This window comes from Globicephala melas, chromosome 11, assembly GCF_963455315.2.
Source record: "Globicephala melas chromosome 11, mGloMel1.2, whole genome shotgun sequence".
In the NCBI taxonomy this organism is placed as follows: Eukaryota; Metazoa; Chordata; class Mammalia; order Artiodactyla; family Delphinidae; genus Globicephala; species Globicephala melas.
Genome location: NC_083324.2, coordinates 89,404,464 through 89,426,455, shown reverse-complemented (window position 1 = coordinate 89,426,455; position 21,992 = coordinate 89,404,464). Strand labels below are relative to the sequence as shown.

Here is a 21,992-nt window from a genome sequence, read left to right as displayed (position 1 = left end):
GGAGGAATAAAAAGTATTTGGTGCTATCTTTAAAACTGCCATATTAATAAAGTTTTTTTTTTCAGTGTAAATTCATTTCCCTTTAATGCCTTTTTCATCCTAATACCTAATTTGTAAGTAATAAGTTCTCTTCTTTCTGTGGCTATAGTTGCTCCTGTTTGAAATGTAGGAATTGGTGTGCTGTGTTATGAGTGGTAGAGCCCTGGGGTATAGCTGTATAAGAGGTTACTAGTTTTAATAGCAAAATAGAAATTCAGATGTCGGTAGGGTATGTTAAATAGTTATTAGATATAATTTAGCACCCAATTTTTTAGGAGACTGATACTTTTTCTAAATCTGATAACCAACCAGCCAGATGTTAGGATGTAAGTCCAAATTCCTAGAGTTGGGATATGCACTGGAGGAAAAATGGCCAGATCTAGAGAGCACAGAGTGAGCCATGATACTCGATGGCAGGAACCTACATCCAGAGGAAGCCAGCAGCCTATACACTTAGCAGGACGATGGAGTGGGAGGTCAAGGGCTACAAGTTTAATCCATGTCCCACCAGTTATCACCATTATGTGCTTGGGTAAGTCCCTTACTTCTTTGTCTTCTGTTTCCTTATCTGTAAAGAGTTTGCCTAGGTAACTTCAGGAGTTCCTTTCTTCCAGTTACGGTGACACTATGATTTTAGTTCAGGTCCCTCCTACCAGGGCAGCTCTTAAAGCATGTATGAAAAGGAGATAGGAAAAATAATTTTAAAAGCATTCCTTTGGTGACTACCTTATCTCACAATAGAGCTTCTAGCCCTTTGCGTGTTTCAGTGCATTTTTACATGTATTAAAATGCCTACACTAAGAGAAGAGAGACATGAGAAAGAGCTTGAAGAGAAGGTATTTGGTGCCGATAGGTTACAGTTAAGATTATGGGTCCCTTTACTTCAATTTAAAAAATAAAATAAAATAGCAGGTTAAGTATATTAAAATTGAAAAAAAAAAAAGATTCAGGGTCCAGTGAGAGCTTTCTGGTCAACTTGAGAGGCACCCAGGAGTAGTGTCTGTCCAGGGAGATGACAACACCAGCATCTCTCCCCTCTCCTCTCTCTATTCACTCAGCCAGGAGAAAGCTGCTCTTCCTCTGCTATGTAGCTTGAACAAGAGCCACCCTCACATTGCCTGGGGCAGGTACACACGTGGGCTGCTGGAGGGGACGTCTGGGCCTGCTGAAATGAGGCTGAAAAGCTGTGTCATATTTGTGTGGGGCAACGGGGGCCTCGCCTAACAGTGAGATCCATCAATAATCCATGGCCCTGTACAGAAAGAACCCTATTAATAAGAAATGTTGCTGTTTGTAAAAGACAGAGTCAATGATGCCCTCCTTCCAGGGAAACCGAATATGCTCAGAGTGACGCAGCGCTCTCTGAACTTTCCAGTGACACCAACAGATAGCTTAGATCAGAAGCAATTTTAGAAGATGCATTCAGCATACAACAGTCATTTCTGCCAGCCTCATTTGTTAGGGTCAAAAGCTGGTCAGAAACACATTTGACCCATGTGTCAATTATACTGCAATAGAAAGAGAAAAAGAAGGAAAGAGAGAAAGGAAGGAACGAAGGAAGGGAGGGAGGGAGGGAGGAGAGAAACTTGACCAGAGGTTTGCTTGTTTGTTTGTCCCTTCAACACTGGTCAAGGGCACTGAGTTATTTTGGGGCCTTAGGCTTTATATCAGGTCACTGTTTAAGTATAAAAATGTTATCCGCCTGGTTTTAGACCCAATATGGAAGACTGAAAATCAACAGAATTTCCAAATCGATTTTTCATTCCATTTAGAGTTCATAATCTTCTAGATATGTCTAGTTCTTCTTTATGGTAACATTTAATTATTAATCCTTCCTTACTTTTAGGTTCTAATTTAAGAGTGCATTAATAGATTGCTCACTAGGGAGTTTGCCAAAATCATGGCAGGACAAGGTCATCAGGAGCTCGGATTTGGAGGCAGACTGAGCTGGGACTGAGACTGGGCTCCACCATGTGCCGGCTGAGTGACCTTAGGCAAGTTACATACCCTCTGTAAGTCTCTGTTTCCTCCTCTGTAACAGGGGGATGATGCCTCATGAAGTACAATAATGTAAAGCATTGAGAAAGGCAAGGAGTAAGCATTCAATAAAGGTTAGACATTTTCATTGCTTTTCTCAATTATTCATTTGACAAATATTTATTGTTTAATATGTGCTAGGCATTGTTTTAGGCACTGGGGACATGAAAGCAGAAAAACATACAGCTTTGGTGCTCATGGAACTTACATTCTGGGAGGAAGGGAGACCAAAAATAAACAAACAAGTAAATACGCTATTCCAGTAGGTGAAAAAGTAATGACAAAGGAGAAAAAAGGAAAAGGGATTGAGAGCAGTAGAGGTGGGAAGGGGGATAGTGACATCTTATCAGTTTCTCTGATAACATTTAAACCAGGAACAAGAGGATGTAAGGGAGTAAGCCTTGTGGGCATTTGTAGGAAGATCATTCAAGGTACAGGGAACTGCATGTGCAAAGGCACTGCTGTAGGAGTGCGCTTGGTGTGTTGGGCAAGGAAGAAAGAGCAGCTAGAGTGGAGAAAGTAAGGGGGAGAGTGGCAGGAGAGGAGGTCAGCAAGGTGGCAGGGAGCAGCCACAACATTGTACAACTTTATAGACCATGATGACTTTGGATCTTACTGCGGGTGAGATAGGGAGCCACTGACAGGTTCTGAGCCCGGGAAGGTCAAATATAGTGAAGTTTCGGGAGGATTCCTCTACCTTCTGTATGAAGGATAGACTGTCGGGGGGCAAACAGGGAACCAGGGAGACCAGTTAGCAGATTATCACAGTTGTCCACACAGGAGATGATAGCAGTTTGCACTAGATGGTCATAATAAGGTGAGAAGAGGTCAAATGCTGTATATATTTCAGTTAAGAGTCAATAGTATTTGCAGATAGAAACAGTGTGAGGTTTGGGAAACAGAAAGTAGTCAAAGATGACTCCAAGGTTCTGGCCTGAGTAGCAGGTAGGATGGAACGACTACTTACCAAGAAGGCAGAATCAAAGCAAGGACAAATTCGGTAATATGAGGTGAAGGCTAGAGACAAACCAAGAATTTTGATTTGGATGTACTAAGTTTGAGTTGTCTGTTAAGTAGCCAAGATGTCAAGCAGGCAGGTGGATACACTAATCTAGAGTTTAGCAGAGATGCCAGGGTCTGAGGTAAAACTGTGAGAATTGTTGTCATCATTAGAGCTATTGACCAATATTTGTGGTTTGCTTCTTCTAGGTCCACGATGTGACTGTATTCCCTGCCCCCTTAAAGTTAGGCATAGCCATGTGACTTGATCCAGCCAATGAAATGAGAACAGAAATGATTCTGTCACTTCAGGCAGAGGCTTTGAGAGCTCACCATGTCTGCTTTTCCTGCCTACGTGATTGTGGACATATGTGTCAGCCTGGATCTCTGAATGACCACAATTAACAGATATCCCTGCTGACTCATGATGGACACTTAGAGTGAAAGAGAAGCCAATCTTTATTTTCCTACAGCACTGAGATTTGAGGGTATTTTGCAGAAAAATCTGGCTATTCTAGCAATTATGCATAAGTCATAAAGATAAAAATGTATTTAAATCATGGACATGGATGAGATCACCTATGGCATGCGTTTTGATGGTGACCAGGAGCCAGCTGAGGGCTGAGACCCGTGGTCCTGTCCCAACACCTAGAGGTGAGGAAGAAAAGGAAGTTCCAGGAAAGGAGAGTAGAGGAGCAGCTGCTAAAGAAAATTAAGAGATCACGCAGAGAAAATGCCTTAAGGAGGAAGTAATCGACTGTGTTAAGTGCTGTGGATCGGCTAAGAAAGATGAGAATTTGGAAATGAGCAATGGATGAACAATGGATTTGGCAACATGGAAGTTACTGATGAGCTTGTTAAGAAAGATGTTGAGAAGGGTTGGGAGCAAAAGTTGGTTGGTACTGGGTTCAGGAATGAAGGAGATAAAAGGAATCATGATAGTAAGTACACACAAGAAAGATGGAGAACATTTTCCTGTTAAGAGAAACAAAATGAGCAGGGATCAAAGGAGGATGTTTTAAGGTAGAAGATTATAGCAATGAAACAATTTATCCAGTAGAGAGAAAATATTAATGTTGCAGGAGAGTGGACCACTGCAGGAGCAATGTCACTGACAAGCAGAGGGGGTGATCTAGTGTTCAAATGATGAGGCTGGAATGTGAGTAGTCCTCCACAGTCAGAGGAGAGAAGGCAAATTGTAAGGGTACAGATGCAGATAGGGAGGTAGGTGGGCTGATGAGGTAAAAGTTCTCTTTTGATTGGTTCGATTTTTTCAATGCAATAAGAAGTAACGTCAGGACTTCCCTGGTGATCCAGTGGTAAAGAATCTGCCTTCCAATGCAGGGGACACAGGTTTGATCCCTCGTTGGGGAACCAAGATCCCACATGCTGCGGGGCAGCTAAGCCCGCCTGTGCACTACAACTGCTGGGCCGGTGCACCTCAACGAGAAAGAGAAAAACCTGTACACCATAACTTGAGAGAATCTCGCACGCCACAATGAAGAGCCCATGTGTGCCGCAACCAAAGATCCTGCGTGTCACAACTAGGACCCAATGCAGCCAAAAAAAAATAAAAATAAAAATAAAAAAAGGTAACGTCATTTGCTAAGAATGAGGACAGCAAAGGTAAGAATGGTCTGAAAGGTTCTGTGTGTTCTGGTTACTCCCTGCCACCTCCCTGACCTCCTCTCCTGCCACTCTCCCCCTCACATTCTCCACTCTAGCTGTACTGTCTTCCTTGAACACACCAAGCACACTCCTGCCCCAGGGCCTTTGCACATGTGGTTCCCTGTGCCCAGAATGATCTTCCTACAAATGCCCACATGGCTTACTTCCCTTACTCTTGTTCTCTGTTTAAATGTCATCTTATCAGAGAAGTTTCCCAGACTTGCCAATCAAAGACACCACCCGGTACCTCCATGGCGGTACAGTGGTTAAGACTCTGCACTTCCACTGCAGGGAGTGGAGGTTCCATCTCAGGTGGGGGAACTAAGATCCTGTGTGCCACATGGTGAGGCCAAAAAAAAAACAAAAAAACTACCATCCCACTTTCTACCTGTATCTATCCTACTCTAACCCTTTTCCTTCTTTATTCTTTGTTATTACCTTTATCACCTATAAGTATATTTGCTTGCTTGTTTATTTTTGGTCTTCCATGCCCCCAGAATTTAAGCAGCACAAGCACCAAAACTTTGTGTTTTGAGGAGGGAGGTGAAGGTCTAAGATAAAAGTCTAGGAGAGTGGGATTATGGTGAGAAACAGAGTAGGACTAACAAGCAGCTCTGAAGGCCTACTAAGGTTAACGTCCATGAATTTAAAGCACTGTATCTTTTCAAAAATATGCCAATATTCAGAAATATCTCATTTTCTATCTGGAAAAAAATATTCAGCTTCATGAACGAACAGGAGAGGTAAGAAAAAAAGAAAAAGTCATGAGATTCCTAATGAAATGTTTTGGTTGTCATTCAAGTGATGCTGCTGCCAAGTGTTCCAAGAGCCCCAAAACCTGTTATCTTAGCTAAGGTCTTTGCTCCCAAAATACCATTCCACTTCCACATCATCTACCTCCTATTAGACACTAGGGCTATCTTTTTAGAAAATTCAAAAGAGCTGTCTGGGCCAAGGAACAGATTCTTCCGCTGTCACTGCAAAAGGCTGAACGATAGGAAAAAAACCTGCCTTTACTTATAGCTTATCGGGTCTCTGTATAAAGTTGAGTGTTTGACTTTTAGGATAGAGCCACCTTGAAGTCAGGGACAATGTTTGCTTATAATATGTCTAATTTATGCATAAGTGTAGTTTTGCAATTGTGGCAACTAAATTAAAAGGATAACATGACAGAAATTGTTTCATCGTCACTCACTGAGAGAGAAATGTGTTTCGTCTCTGAAACAAAGGTGAACTACATCAAGGTAATGTGCTCTCCTTCCTAGGACCTATCTTGGGTTGCTTTGCTCATGAATGATATGGTTTTGGTGCTTTTGACCCCTGATATTTTAGTAAATTATTGCTTTGAATTTCTTTGTATGGAAGACGCAGCCCAACATCATTGAGCAGCCCTGAAAGGTGCGCATTGTGAACAGATCCCCAAATCTCAGTGGCTTATGATAACAGAGTTTGAATCTCAGTCAAGCCACACATCCACTGTGTTTGGCTGCCATGCTGTTTCATGTCATCTTCACTCCAGGACCCACGATACCCTGGCAGAGACTATCTGGAATGTGGCTGGTGACAGAGGGAAAAGATTACAGCAAAGCACAAACTCTTCTTAAACTTTTGAATGAATGAGATACATATCACTTCTCATACTCCGTTGGCAGAGCAAGTCTCTTGGCCAAGCATGACTTCAGTGGCTTGGGAAAGTAGGATTTTCTCTCAGGAAGGGCAAACAGATGTTGGTAAACTGTAATACAATCTACCAAAGGAACCTACCCCAGTCTTCCCAGATAGAGTTCATCACTGCTTCCTCTGTTTCATCTCCAGAATTTCTTTATGCTTCTATTATTACAGAGAGTGTTATAACTGTTTACATGGCTCTAGTCCCTTGACTAGACCAGGGACTCTTTGTCAAGATTAGGACTGTCTGTTATTGTCTTGTCACTTACACAGTGCCTGGGACGGAGTAGATGCCCTGTTGAATTAAATATCAGTAGTACTGGATGGATGGATTAAGACTGGATGAATTGAATAGATTTGGATAGATTGGATCAGATTGATGTAAAGCAGAGTGTTTGAGTCCATGTGTTGGTGTGTGGTGTAAATAATTAACCCTGAATTGAATGTAGCATAAGGCGAAATTAGCTTAGATGGGACTTTGAATGCAGAGAGCTGTTTGCTTAACGATGATGCTTTACTGATGAGAAAATTAAAGCCTACGTAGAAGAGATGACTGGTCCCATGACGTCACAAGAGTCAGTGAAGAAACTAGGTTTTCATTTTCCTAATTTGGTTCTCTTTCTATCATAACCAGAAGCCCCTTTGGAAAAAACAATACCACCACAATCACCACCTAGGTATTTACTTGATATTTATTTATAAAATACATATTTGAGGTAAAATTTGACATAATAAAAAGGGATAAGCAAAATCCACCATCCCCATATCATGCCTCTACTTCATCTCCGGACAAGTTACCACTGTTGACACCTGCTTATGTATCTTCCAGAAATTTTCCATTCATGCACAAACATTTATATGGGATTTTATAATACAAATTATATGATACATATGCCATTTGCTTTTAAAATTTAAGAATATGTACAACAGCAATTAACACAATATTGTAAATCAACTATACTTCAATGACAAACAAACAAATAAATTTAACAATATATCCTGAACATCTTTAGTATCAGCCTATGTGAACCTACACCCTTGTTAGGCTACATGATATTCTACTATGAATACCGCTATTTATATAACTAGGTAGCTGTTATATGCATTTAAACATTTCATACATTTTAATATTACAAGTGATGAAATATATCACCTATATGCTCAGACTCTCTAATTTATATCTTAAGCCCTGACCTCTCCTCCAGATTATTATACTATCTATCTACTTGGTATCTTCACTTTTAATATCAAATAGCTATCAAAACTGAAATGGTCAGAAAAGAGAATTTTTGTGTTCCCCCATCAAATTTTTCCTTTCCTAATCTTCCTCTTCTCAATTAATGACACCTCTATCCACCTAATAATAGAGACTAAAATATTAGCAGTCATTCTTATTTCCAATCTTTTCTTCAACTGTTGTATCCAATTTCACATTGGCTCCAGCTCCAAAATAAATCATGAATTCAACCACTTTCCCTGACCTCCATTACTGTTACTCTAGGCTAAGTTCTCATCATGCTTCACTTGATTCACTGCAATAGCCTCCTAGCTGGTTTCTCTTGACCCTTTTGGTCCATTCACATTCACCACAAAATAGCAAGAGTGATCTGTTGTTGTTTTTATTATCAAACAGAAATATATATTTATACATGTATATATATGTGTGTGTGTGTGTATATATGTCCATAAAATTTAAATGAAATGCACAAATTTTAATTTTTCTGTTTTATGTGCTTTAATCCTATAAGATATAGAACATTAACATAATGCTGGAACATTTTCTCATGCCTGTTTAAAGTCAGTCCATGTTCCCTATCTCCAACTCTAGCGATATCAATTGTTCAGATTTTTTCCTCCTTAGGTAACTTTAGCTTGTTCTAGCATTTCATATAAATAGAATCAACTGTGTTCTTTTGAGTGAATCTTCTTTCACTTAGCATAATGTTCTTGAGATTTATTCATGTTGTTAAATGTTTCATTAGTCTGTTCCTTTTTATTGCTAGTTAGTATTCTATTGTATACATACACCACAATTTGTTTATCCATTCTTGGGTTAATGAACACTCGGGCTATTTCGAGTTTGGGGCTATTATAAATAAAGCTTCTATGAACATTTACATACAAGTCAATTTTGGGACGTATATTTTCATTTCTGTTGGGTAAAAACCTCAGGAGTAGAATTGCTGGGTGATAGGGTAGGATTAAACTAGGTTTTATAAGAAACAGCCAGACCATCTTCCAAAATTGTTATACTGCTTTATACTCCCAGTAACAATGTATGGGAGAGCCTGCTTTCTCCTTCTGCACTGTGGTTTTATTTCTTGTTCACTCTTTAAGATCCAGCCGTTGGGGATCTGAGCTTTATATAGGAGTTCCCTATAACACTCCCAGCTTGGGTGGACCCTAGACTTCGTCTCCTTCTCTGTGCCCTGAGCATCGATCAAAACAGAGATTAAAGTTCACCAAAGTTGCAAACACCCTTAGGATAAAAGCCAGTTTCGGGCACGTACCAAGTAGGATTCCTGGTATCATTTCATTTTGGCATCTGCAAATTCCTTACTTATTTGCAAGATCTTGAAAGTGTTAAACGTATAAAATTATCCAGAACTTTTAGTTGTTTTTAATAGGAGGGATTCATTTCACATTTTAATCAGATTAGATTTCATTTAGGACATCTAGTCTGCCATGCTGTCATAACTGGAAGTCTCCAGAATGTACTTTAAAAAATGTAAAGCGGATCACGTTACGTCTCTGATTAAAATTTTCCAATGGTTTGGTATGGCACTTAGAACAAAACTTCAACTTCCTAGGTTGACCTTCAAGGCCCTAGGTTACATGACCTGTGCTTACTCCTGTGATTGCATCTTAAAACACTACACTCCTGCTACATTGGCCTTCTTTCTGGTCCTCAGACACAGATAGCTTTTCTCCATCTTAAGATATTGCTGATTCCTCCACCTGGCTACCTCTTTCATATCTTTAATATCTCAGACTTTTCCTGACTTTACCATCTGAAGTAGCCTCCCTCACTACAAATCACTCTTTATCCCAACAATCTTATGTTATTTTCTCATAGCTCTTATCACCATAAGAAATCACATTATTATTTCCTTATTTATTTGTTGTCTGTCTTGCCCCGTTAGAGAATGTAAATTCCATGAGAGCAGAGACTGTATCTCTTTTGTTTCACTGCTGTTCTCCCAGTGCCTGAAATTGTACTGATAACCTAGAAGCACTTAGTGAAGAATAGTTAAATGAACAAATGAACCGGTCTGCAGGGTCTAACCTTTAACTATTTACTGTAAACGTAGCCATGCCTAAGTATATAAATATTAAATTTCCATTTAAAATATAAACTAATTTCCTTTTATTTCTGCTTTACTTGGATTCTTAAAAAATTTACTATATGTGCATATTATCTATGAATTGCAGGGTTATTATTCTATGTTATATAAAGAAGATGTTGGTTTTCAAAGGGTTGAGAATCACTGTGCCACGTGCTCATGATTCCCTATAGTCTAAGCACCGGACCCATATTTGTCCAGTGTTCTACTGGACATCTTGTCCTTAGACACTGCATGGCATTCTAGATGCGTCCAAAGCAAGTATCCTCATCTGGCTTCACAAAACTTCCTCCCTGCGCTTGGTTCCTGAGTGCTACACTCTTGGTCACCATGCCCCCAGCCCCACCGTCATTTAATTCATCAAAAGTATTATCTTTCTACCTCCTTGACATAACTAATGACTATCTATTCTTTGCCATCCCCATTTCCTTGCCTTAGTTTAAATGCTCATCATCTTACCCGTGGAACCTTGAAACATTCTACTTTTGGGTCTTCTCGCCACCCTTCTATCACTCTTATTCATAGACTATATGAATATCAATCATATTATGGATATGGAATAAAAAAGAGGCTACTGTGCATGACATTGACCATATTACAAATTCACATTACACGACCATCTTTCTAACGTTTCAAATCTGGTCACATCCCTGGCACCACATTGCCTGCCATCCCCCTCGGCATGGTTATGCTGCCCTGTATTACCAAGCCCCATCTTAGTTCTTTAGCCTCTTCCCCAACTCCATCCATGTCCTATACTCCAGCCGTGCAGACCAAGTGTGCAGTTCTCAAGACACGTTCTTATGTGTCTGAACGGATTTGGACATGTTTCCTCAGCCAGAGTCATTCCCACCCCATCTCCTCTTGTTTGCTGTTGATATCTATCATCATCCTCCAAAACTTAGCTCAGCCAATTTGTCCCACCATGGAGCTTTTCCGCATTTCACCAGGCTGGATTGCCTGGGTCTGAAATCTTCTCCCATATGTCCTTGAATCATCACACTTGCTGTGCTGTACTGTAACTCCTCGTGTACATCCCCAACTGTAATGCCAACTTCTCATAAAATCACAACCAGCCCCATGTTCATAAGAGACCAGACACAGGATTTCCCTGATGGTGCAGTGGTTAATAATCTGCCTGCTAATGCAGGGGACATGGGTTCGAGCCCTGGTCCAGGAAGATCCCACGTGCCGCGGAGCAACTAAGCCCGTGTGCCACAACTACTGAGCCTGCGCTCTACAGCCTGTGGGCCACAACTACTGAGCCTGCATGCCACAACTACTGAAGCTGGCGTGCCTAGAGCCCATGCTCTGCAACAAGAGAAGCCACCACAATGAGAAGCCCACGCACCACAAGGAAAAGTAGCCCCCACTCTCCTCAACTAGAGAAAGCCCGTGCACAGCAACGAAGACCAAACACAGCCCAAAATAAATTAATTAATTAATTAATTAATTTTTAAAAAAGAGACCAGACAAATAAGAGATATGTAACAAACATTCCTTGAGTAGATTAATGAATCTTGCACTTGTATGGTATATTTCTTCTAAGGAATATCATTTCCAATGTCTGTTTTATGAGCTTGAATTAATATTTCCCCCAGGTACTTGAGGCTTCTTTTATACATCCTTAGATTGGAATTTAATTAAACCATACGTAATATAATTACTGCATATCTGCCACAGGCAAAGCAATGTGGGCTTGAAAACAAACAAACAAAAGACAGAATCTGTAGTGTTGTGAAGCTCACAATCTTATGAGGACATGATGGCCTCATAGAACTTTAGAGCTGGAAGAGATTGTTGAACTGTAATCCAACCCATCATTTTACAGGACAGGAAACTGAATGAGGAGCAGCCTGGAAAGCAGGTTGTAGTAGAATCAGACTAGAGCCAAACTTTCCTAGTGGGAAGAATACAACACACACACACACACACACACACACATACACACAAACACACACACACAGTGGGAGAATGCTGTAAGTGCAGGAAGCATTCATATTTAGCCAGTAAATGACACCTATTTTAAAAATTGGAAATGCTAGTAAAGTGATGAGACCGTTGCGTAGCCTCAGACAAGTAATTTAGACTCCACGCCTCCATTTCCTCATTTATAAAATAGCGATAATAATGGCTACCTTCTAGAGTGTTGTGGGAATTATAAATGATGTATGTGAAACACTCGATCAGCTACGGATGCTTTGACTGCAAGCAATGTAAAACCCAATCTACAGCATCTTAAACAAATAAACGGTTTTTAAATATATATTTTAAATGTATATTAAAAGTCTAGATGGAGGAAGTTGCTGGCCTTAATCCAGTGGAGTGCATCCCTGAAAGTTTCTTGGCCTTTTCTTTATGTTTGTGGCCTCCTGGTGGACACATAAGTGTTAAAGATCCTGACATCATGCCTGCATTCAAGACAGGAATGAGGGGGAAAGGAGAAAGGTCCTGCTGGACATTTATCCCTTGTTATGGGGACAGCAAGCTCACCTAGAAACACCCAGCAGAATTCTGATTATCTCAATGATATCATATCACCATCCCTTGTTAGACAAAAAGCTACAAAAGCAACTGTTTGGCTTTTAAGCATCTGTAGAAGGGATGTCAGGAGAAAGGGAGTGGGGAATAGCTTTTCAGTAGCCAAAGAACAAGACCTTCCACAGGAACCTACCATATGAGAGGCTTACTAATGGGCAGTTATTGAAATTTTAAATGAACCTTGGAGGTTTGCTATGAATCTATGCAGTCGTCTTGATCTCTGTGCCCTAAAACAATGAACTTCTCATTATAAAGAGTAAACAAGAAAGTACTGGCTGGCTTTGGTGTGTGGTCTGTGGCTCCACCCTCCACACCTTCTGCATTTCTTGAGATTGCCCTGGGATGATGGGGATTTTGTGACTTGCGTCATGAACTCCATTATTTTGTCATTAGCCTTCAAGGTAAAGTTCAAATATTAAGCTGGTCTTTATTTTTAACACCTTGGATTTGGAGGTAGAGGAGATTAGATGAAACCCCCAAAACACACTGAAGATTGTGAAGCAATGAAAATGTAAGTGGAAACATGAAGAATCAATGCGTTCTTTGTCATCCTTAACAGCTTAAATAAAATGACTGACTATTCTCAGAGTCAAAAATAATTCAGGATTTAATTGGCAAGGGTATTTTAAGGTTCTGTCTTTTTCTATTTTTCTCCTGCCTTGGTGAAGCTATGAATTACGTTGCAGGCGCTGAGCATCTTGAAATAGTAGTTACTAAGACAACGTCTTGAATTAAGAATTAATTGAATTTTTAAAAACTCTCCTCCATGTGCACACAAACATATTGGTATTGTGCTTCTCATTTTGCCTTTGCACAACATCTTCCTGAGAGGAGACTATATTCTTTAGATTCTGGAAGTTAACATTTTCACATCTCCATAAGTAAGTAGAGTCCTTTCAACATGACAGAGAATCTTCTTCCTAAAGGAAAGCTACTTACTATACAGAACGGAGTCACATTATATACTTAGAAGGTCTGCAGACTGGCTTCCACCAAATTATAGTAAATAGCTGCTATTATGTAAAAGTTGATTCCAGAGTTGCCATGATTATTTGTCAACAATGCCCGGGCTTGTTGACTGTTTGCTTTTCTTAATTTCTTGTTGTGAGCACAAGGTTCCTCTAAAGTGGTAAACTACGCGCCTTGAATTTGAGCTATGTAAGAGCTGGCAGGTGCTACTGATGATATGAACTCAGTATTCCAGCAGAATGTTTCCATTCTCTATGGAAACATAAGCCTTCCTGTAGACACAGAAGCTTAGGGGCAAAAGGCAAGAACACATGGGTCAACCTACTTAATGTTATTCATAGAGAATCAAAGCACAGATTAGGTAAGTCACTTTCCCAGGACTGTAAACTAGTGGCAGAGGTAAAACAAAATCCCAGGTCTTCATAAGCTTGAAACTCCTTCACAGCTTTTTATGGAGACAATATGCCAGTGGTCTTCTCCCCATCAGCTTCATTCCACACCTGCATGCTGGGTGTCAGCCACTGTACTAGGGGCTATGGATGCAAAAGGGATTGAGATATGATCTTGCCCTTAAAAAGCTCATAATCTTTAACATCTTCTAGAGTAATGAGAAAAATCGGAACGCCCTGATTTAAGTAGAGTCATCTCTGCCCATATAAGAGAGGGAACAGCAGTGGTGGTAGTGATTTAAATGAAGCCTATTCTCTTACTGATTCTGTCTGCTCTAAAAAATCTTTCTCAAAAGGTCGTTTAATGGCTTTGTGTCCAGCAGAATGAGAAAACAAATCTTGGCTCAACCTTTTACCTTTTTGCATCTCAATGTCTTTATAAATAAGGATGATGACAATGCTTAACCCCTAGACTTGTGACAATAATAACACAGAACCTCTAATGTGTGCATTAAGGGGAGAACTTACTATACACCAGGTGGCCTTCAGAGAATCTGCTTTTCCTCTTATATTTATCCAGCCCCGTTTTTCCTCCTTCACACAATTTGCCCTTTGAGGCTACAAGAAAACTTTCCTCAATACCCTTCCTTTTATGCCTCTTGGATCTGGTGACTCCCAAAACTGTTGGCAATGCAAAGCCCCTAGAAATTTACAAGAGTGACTGTGGGTTAGGGGTGGGGTTGGGGACAGCTGAGTAGGATGTGTGGAATGGGGCGATGGGAAGAGAGCTGTAGCAGCAGCCACTGCAGACTCCTTAGCCATGATGAAGTGTGGCTGCCAGACCTTCAATCCAAGCGAACTCTAGAGCAGCCGATTGAATAAAGAGCCTTCAGCCCCAGTGTTCAGGATTTCCACTCCATACTCATTTCTCACCCCCTGCCATAGGGGTACCAAGAGGAGCTAGTTTAGCCATGAGTTAGGCAAATGTCATCCTCTACACTGGGACTAGTTGGAATCTTCCTAGGTTTTTAAAAAAATTATTATTATAAAATAATGATGGTTTTTTTTCTTGTAAAAAGAATACAGGTCATTTCTAAACATCAGAAAAAGAAAACTATTGAAATATAAACACTTAATATTTTGAAACTTCACCATCTTCTAAACACAAGCATGGCAGTGGATTCTTGAAAAAAGATTTGATGTATGAATTTCAATATTTCACCACTGTTGCAGGAAGAATGCTTTCCTTAGCTTAAGCTTTAAAGTGTCACAATAACAATAAATATATTCAGAGAATTCATTTGCATCATTTCAGGTATCTTGATTGGTATGTACATTATTGGGTATATTTAGTATAATATGTATATTTTGTGCCCATAAATTTGGGAAACATAAGTGAATATACATATATCAAGGACATCTTTGATCTGTAATTGTAGTAAATTAATATCTAGTACTCTATGCTTTCTGGACATTGTGAAATACAAAACTAAATGCCCTCAAAGAGCTCAGAGTCTAGTTGGGGAAACAACCATTTCATTGCTGCCAGAAACTGACCTCATTGTCTTGCTAGCAGCTACTGACTGTGGTCCAAGATTCTAAGAAAAGACATCCCAACTCACAAATCAACTCCAAGTTATAGAAGAAATACAGTTGCACATTTCAGTTCTCTTTCTCGTCTTTTTCTGTCTCTGGTGCTACCCCATCTACTGCCTACTCAAGGAGAAGTGTGTTGCTGAGACTTTGTCCTACTCACACATTAAAATGTAGGATTGAGGACATTAATCTCATGGGTCAAGCCATTTGGGTTTTTTAATTTTTAGATTATGCATAGAAATTTTTGCCCTGAATGACCTAACTATCTGCCTTAGTTCTTTAATTTTATAAGTGTACTCATAGGATGAGATGGAGTCATATTCAAAAGAATGTTTGTTTATCTACTTATCTGGTACACCAGAAAAGAGAGCCATATTTATCCAAATCTTAGTTGCTTGGCAACTGCATCAGCTTTCCATTCTAGTTGTTTCCATTTCCAGCTGTGGATGGAGCTGTTACAGTGCAAGGTTTGAGCTAACACTCACATATTCACAGGAGGCCTAGAACTAAGGCCAGCCTGAGCTATGCACTCAATAGAATCAATGCTTCTGACATTTATAAGATAATAGGCTCCCAGATTTGAAAGGGGCCCAAAATGTTATTTAATCTAAGTGCCATCCTGTCTGTAACTTCACTGCTGAGCTCCGGACCAAGTGCTGCATGCACATTTGCCAAATTCAGTGAACTATTAAACTCAAAACTTTTTCCAACAATGCATTAACGTGCTTGAGTTTAAACAGATGGTGAGATTTCCAAATAATAACAATGTTTATATTTCAAGATTTTGTGCTCTCTGATTTTCTTAAAAGGACATGCATTCTTTTTACAATGAAGAAAACCATTATTGTTTATACCATCTTCGGACAGTGTTTACCCATAAAAATTCTTTCATAGACTGAGACAAAAAGCTCTCTCTTAATTCTCCCCATTAAAGATAGTTTACCTGTTGGTGCCTTATAGATCAAATCTAATTTCTATCCCATATGACAACCTAGCAACATTTTATCCTCACGTACCTTTTTCCTCCAGGCTAAATTCTCCTTTTCTTTAACCAAACCTCACACACATAGTGCCAGGTCCTTCATGTCTTGATCACTCATCTCTACATTCAAGCTAGTTTTCATATGTTGTTTTTAAACTGGGACTCTGAGAGTAGAACATAGACTTCCAAGAGTCACAGAGTAAGTTGGGACCATGCCTTAACTTGACTTGGTGCCATGCTTAGTTGATACCGTGCTTCCAGTAAAAGGCAACTCAAAATTGCATGACCGATTTTTTTTTTCCCAAGGGATTTTTGCCCTGTCTTTTTAAGAGTCTTTGTGTACAGCTACCCTCAGTGGGATAGGGAGGGTGGGAGGGAGGCTCAAGAGGGAGGGGATATGGGGATATATGTATACATAAAACTGATTCATTTTGTTGTACAGCAGAAACTAACACAACATTGTAAAGCAATTATAGTCCAATAAAGATGAAAAAAATAATAAAATAAAATTTAAAAATAGAAACAAGTTTCCAATTTGATAAGCAAAAAAAAAAAAAAAAAAGCATGACCTGATTGATACAAATAACATTTGAAGTTCTAGGCTCTGGGGTTATACAGCAAAACATTTGTATTCCCATACATACAAATATTATCCTTATTTTGCAGAGTAGGAAACTAACTCCCAAAGTGAACATATAATTCCCACCATTTATACACACACACACATAGAAAATGAGGTGTGGAAGAAGACAGAGGTAACTACAATCAACAATTTTTTCTGAGTGGCACAGAGACTTGGGAATTTGGGAGGCTTCTTTTTTTATTATTATTATATACCCTTTTTTTCTACTAAAACATTAATCCAGTTTCAGTTATTTTTTAAATAAAAGTCTGATTCATTATGGTTTTAGTAGGGGGAAAAAGGATAATTGTGAAAGATTAAGGACATGAACTTAAATTTGTTACCTAAAAGAATAAAGACACATATAAGAGATTCTGAACTACTTTCTGGTGTCTTTTGCATTAAATACAACATTAGTGTTCTCTTTGGGAACTGAGAGCTAGCACTGAACACCCTCAACCCTCATCCTCTTTTCCAAGGCATTACTTGGGGCTATGGTACAGTATATATATATAGAGAGAGAGAGAGAGAGAGAGAGCGCTTTTTTCTTGAAGTTCTTCCCATGTAAGACAGGGGAACTTGCCACATTCTTTTTTTTTTTTTTTTTTTGCGGTACGCGGGCCTCTCACTGTTGTGGCCTCTCCCGTTGCGGAGCACAGGCTCCGGACCCGCAGGCTCAGCGGCCATGGCTCACGGGCCCAGCCGCTCCGCGGCATGTGGGATCTTCCTGGACCGGGGCACGAACGGGTGTCCCCTGCATCGGCAGGCAGACTCCCAACCACTGCGCCACCAGGGAAGCCCGCCACATTTTTTTTTAATACTTACGTTGTATAGTTCTGCAGATGTACTATATCTGATTTAAGCAGCCTCCTGTTGATGGACATTTGTCTTGTTTCTAGCCTTCACAGTTGAGAGCAATTATTTTAACTTAATTAATTCAAAATATATAACATGTACCAAGTGCCAAGCTGTGTTCCAAGCACTTTACAAAAGTGAGCTCATTTAATCTCTAAAATAATCCATTGAGGTAGGCACTGATACTATCACCCCTGTTTTACAGATGCGAAAACAGAATAGAGTGATGAAGTGATTTGCCCCGGGTCACACAGCTGTAAAAGCAGCCAGAGCTGGAATTCAAACCCAGGCTGCTCTGGCTAAGAATCCATCTTAATCTTTGATAGGCTTTGATTCCTCTCCATTGCTGCAACACAATTGTCTATTCCTGAAGTAGATCGGTTGCTAGGCATAAGGAATGAAAGATGCTTTTAGTAGCCAGCATCAGCATGTGAAAAAAAAAAAAAAACTGAGAAGAGAAAAAATAGATGACAAAATACATCAAGAGCCACTTCCATTGCACTCTACCAGGCTTATTCCCACAATTTCTGCAAAGCATTTTGAAAGGCAGACAGACCAAACCCTCCCAAGTGATAAGTTCCCCTACAAGTATGAAGTCATTTCAACCAGACATTGAAGAAGTGGAAGTGACAGTCCAAAGATCATTAGGTTGGTTTTTTTTTTTTTTGAAGATGTTGGGGGTAGGAGTTTATTAATTAATTAATTTATTTTTGCTGTGTTGGGTCTTCGTTTCTGTGCGAGGGCTTTCTCTAGTTGTGGCAAGCGGGGGCCAATCTTCATCGCGGTGCGCGGGCCTCTCACTACCGCGGCCTCTCTTGCTGCACAGCACAGGCTCCAGACACGCAGGCTCAGTAGTTGTCGCTCATGGGCCTAGTTGCTCCGCGGCATGTGGGATCCTCCCAGACCAGGGCTCAAACCCATGTCCCCTGCATTAGTAGGCAGATTCTCAACCACTGCGCCACCAGGGAAGCCCCAGATCATTAGGTTTTAAATCCTGTAGAAAAACAGTACTGACACTAACACAATCTTGCATAAGCCTTCATTGGCGTGCACAATTTTAAGTTAAGGGTAAACAGTCTAATTTAGATTTTTTAAAAGAAGAATTTGTCTCAGGAAATCTTTTTTTTGTCAGAGCTACAATTATAGCTTCTCAGTCAGAAGAGAAGTAATTTAGTTGTTCTGAAAAGCTCAAAAGCCAAAATGCACTCAATTCTTTTTCCCAGATGCATGCAATTGGTTCTCTGGTGCCAGTTTTGAAGTTTCTTAAAGATGACATTGCATGCTGCCAGTAGTAATACTATTTGAGTCATGATTATAAGTCTCGAGGGGAACCTTGTCAACGCTTTGGGTTTTAAACTTGACAAACTCCACCCTCCCATTCTCAAGTGGTCAATACAGAAAATAGCTGCCGGTTTCTTTCAGTACATACAACGTTAATTAGTTCACTGCTCTCATTTTACTTCTGGTCTTTGGTACAGCTGAAGCTTTGCTGGTATATTAGTCACGACATAAACGTTTGCACATCTTTGAAAGTCTGAGAGTATGAATCACCTTGAGAGAAATAGATTTGATCGGAACACAAGAGCTACAACTGAACAATTTCTTTGCTGTTGTTAATGGTGCTTGTAATGCAATTTGAACTTCAGAATGAAAAAATTACAGAGAATAAATGAAGAGAGGGAGTTCATGCAAAGTATATGCAACTCTTGGTAATCAAAAGAGAAAAATTCAGAAAATGAATGGCTCATCTGGGAGACATGAATTAATTTGGTGTTCTGATAAAAGGAAAAAACATAACATTTTCCAAGATTTAGAAGAATTAACAAATAAATTTCCAGAAATACTGAAAATCTTTGCAATGCTTCTTGATATTTCCTTTGACAACCCCAGAGGCCAGACCCACCGAAGATTCAAAGTCTGCTGTCCCCACAACTTCCAGCTCCCAGTTCTGATGTGCCCCCATATCTGGTATCTCCCATCTAGCGTGGTTTCCTTACAAAAGGGAACCGTGAATCCTCTATAGCCATTTTAATCTTCTGCTTCTGTTACCGACCCTCCTGAGTCAGTCCCCAACAAGGGTCCATCTGCCCCATGTCCTTGGAGCCAACAGAATGAGACCGAGTTTTGTTCAGAAGCAAAGGAAATCTTTAGTCTCTATCAAAAAATGCACAGGCGCGCGCTCACGCTCTAGAGTCCCTGATCTCCCCACAGGCCGTGGGCGGGGCTGCTTTATAGGGATCTCGTCTGCCGGGAGAGGGGCAGAGTTCTCGCGGGGATGGGCGGAGCTGCGCGGCTCACGCTCCAGACCGCAGTGCGGGGTGCAGCGTCTGTGCGCACGGCCTGCCGCTGCCATCTTGAATCAAGGGGTCTTGTTGACACACGGCCCGCTGAGCTGTGGAAAATACGGCCATTTCGCACTAGGACCTCTGTCCTGAAGTGACGTGTAAGGTCTCTGTGCGCAGCACCCTGTAAGTGAAACGACTAAGTACAAAGGAAAAGAGAAGGAAAAAAAAGGTTAGACTTTATTACCCAAATTCTGTTTTTATTTCCCAGGAATTGTTAATGGGCTTTGCTAATGACGCTTCTGCAAGTAAAAGATGAATCTTCACCATCCAAAAAATAGATGTAAACCATTGCTCTGTGTATTTGGAATGATATCAAACCTGAGAAGGCTATATCTACATCAGAAATACTAAGAATTTTATATAGCCATAGGAATAATTATGTTTAATTTCATATCATCTGTGTAGGAAAAATTGTGAAAGCCTTTGAAATGTACTGAAAGATTATTGGGGGTTTTCAGTGGAAAACTATGTTCAGTTTAGAGCACACTCTTTTGGATTATCTGGTTCTATGGGGCTCATGTCCTTCATTGCCTTTGTGCTATTTTACAACTGTAATTTGTAGATAATGAATCCAATACAAATATTTTGGGGCAATAGTCCTGCAAATAAATTTTGGCTGGTGGAGAGACAATTGCTTTCTCTCCCTTACCCTGCAGACATAGCCAATTTTTGCCTCTATTTGCAGATGTATTTCATGATTTTCCTATGTCTCCACCTCTTAAATTCTCCTTGGAACCAGCTGTAACATCTTATTGGTTCCCTTATTAATTAATGAGTTAAATTCTTTGGTATTTATTCATTTTAGATGTACTATATAAAAGTCATGATTTTCTCTTTTATGAAAATATTTTTAACGATTTAACAAATTGCTATAGATACCAATTTAATTAACTTTTAAAATTAGTCAAGCCATCACTTCATTTTGCAAGAGAACCTCTAGGTTCCATTTTCGAAAAAGAGAATATGGAAATGTGACTATTGCCCCCAGCTCTGCTCATCATCCTTATCTTACAAGTCAATTTTTTCCCATAATTTCGTAAGATCTTTTGTTTCCCTTATAAATGTTTCATTCATCAACTTCCTCCGGGCCTTAATATAGGAAAACTCATCAAAGAAGAGACATTATAGCTATTCTGTTAGTGTAATAGGTTTCCCTTTTTTTTTTTCCCCCTTTTCTTGTTTTTGGTGCTTTTTAATACACACTTTTTATATCAGTGCTATCCTTCTTTTTCTCTTTATTTTACAATGTCTAAGCCGACTGAGCCTATGGAGTGCAACTAACTAATATTTATGTAGAAAGTATGTTTGTGACAGGACCCAAATTCAAGAAATGCCCCCGAAGAGGTCTTTAAGTTATATAGGTGTTGCATAATTTGTTCAGAGTCTCCTGGTGCATAAATTAATGCTGAGAGTATTGAATATTTGAGAAAAAATCTGTAGCTTCCAGGAAATCTTTTAATAAACGAGTATCACAATTCTTTCAGCAATAATTACTAACGTCTTATATATTACGATAACCACACACACATATGCACTCATTCCCAAAGTACTGAAAAGGAAATATATATTTTTCATTGAACTTGATTTCAGTTTGAGACTTCCTTTAAAATTGCAATCAATGTATCTTTGAAAGAAGTGGAAACTTTTCCTGCTCCTGTATCAGGAACAGACAAACGAGCAGTTTGTAGTGATAGAATTTTATTAACAACTTAAAACTTCTTACGGAATCTACAGCTAAAGGGTCATAGAAGGGAGAGACTCAAGGAGGACTAGGAAAGTTAGGTTAGTTAACCCTAATAGTGAACCACGGTGCTCCTAGCATCAGCAGCAATTTCTGCAAGGGTCGAGGATCATGTTTATTTTTTTCTTTAACTTCTTCAAAAAACATCCAGAAATAGGAACTGTTGTCAACTCTGATCCTTAGGCTCCCCAGGAAAC

General features: G+C 39.8%; 1 pseudogene; it reads left to right on the top strand.

Moving 5' to 3' along the window:
* Positions 1-449: 449 nt before the first annotated feature.
* LOC115866003 (S-formylglutathione hydrolase pseudogene) overlaps positions 450-21,992 on the top strand; it is a 44,605-nt pseudogene continuing 23,062 nt past the window's right edge.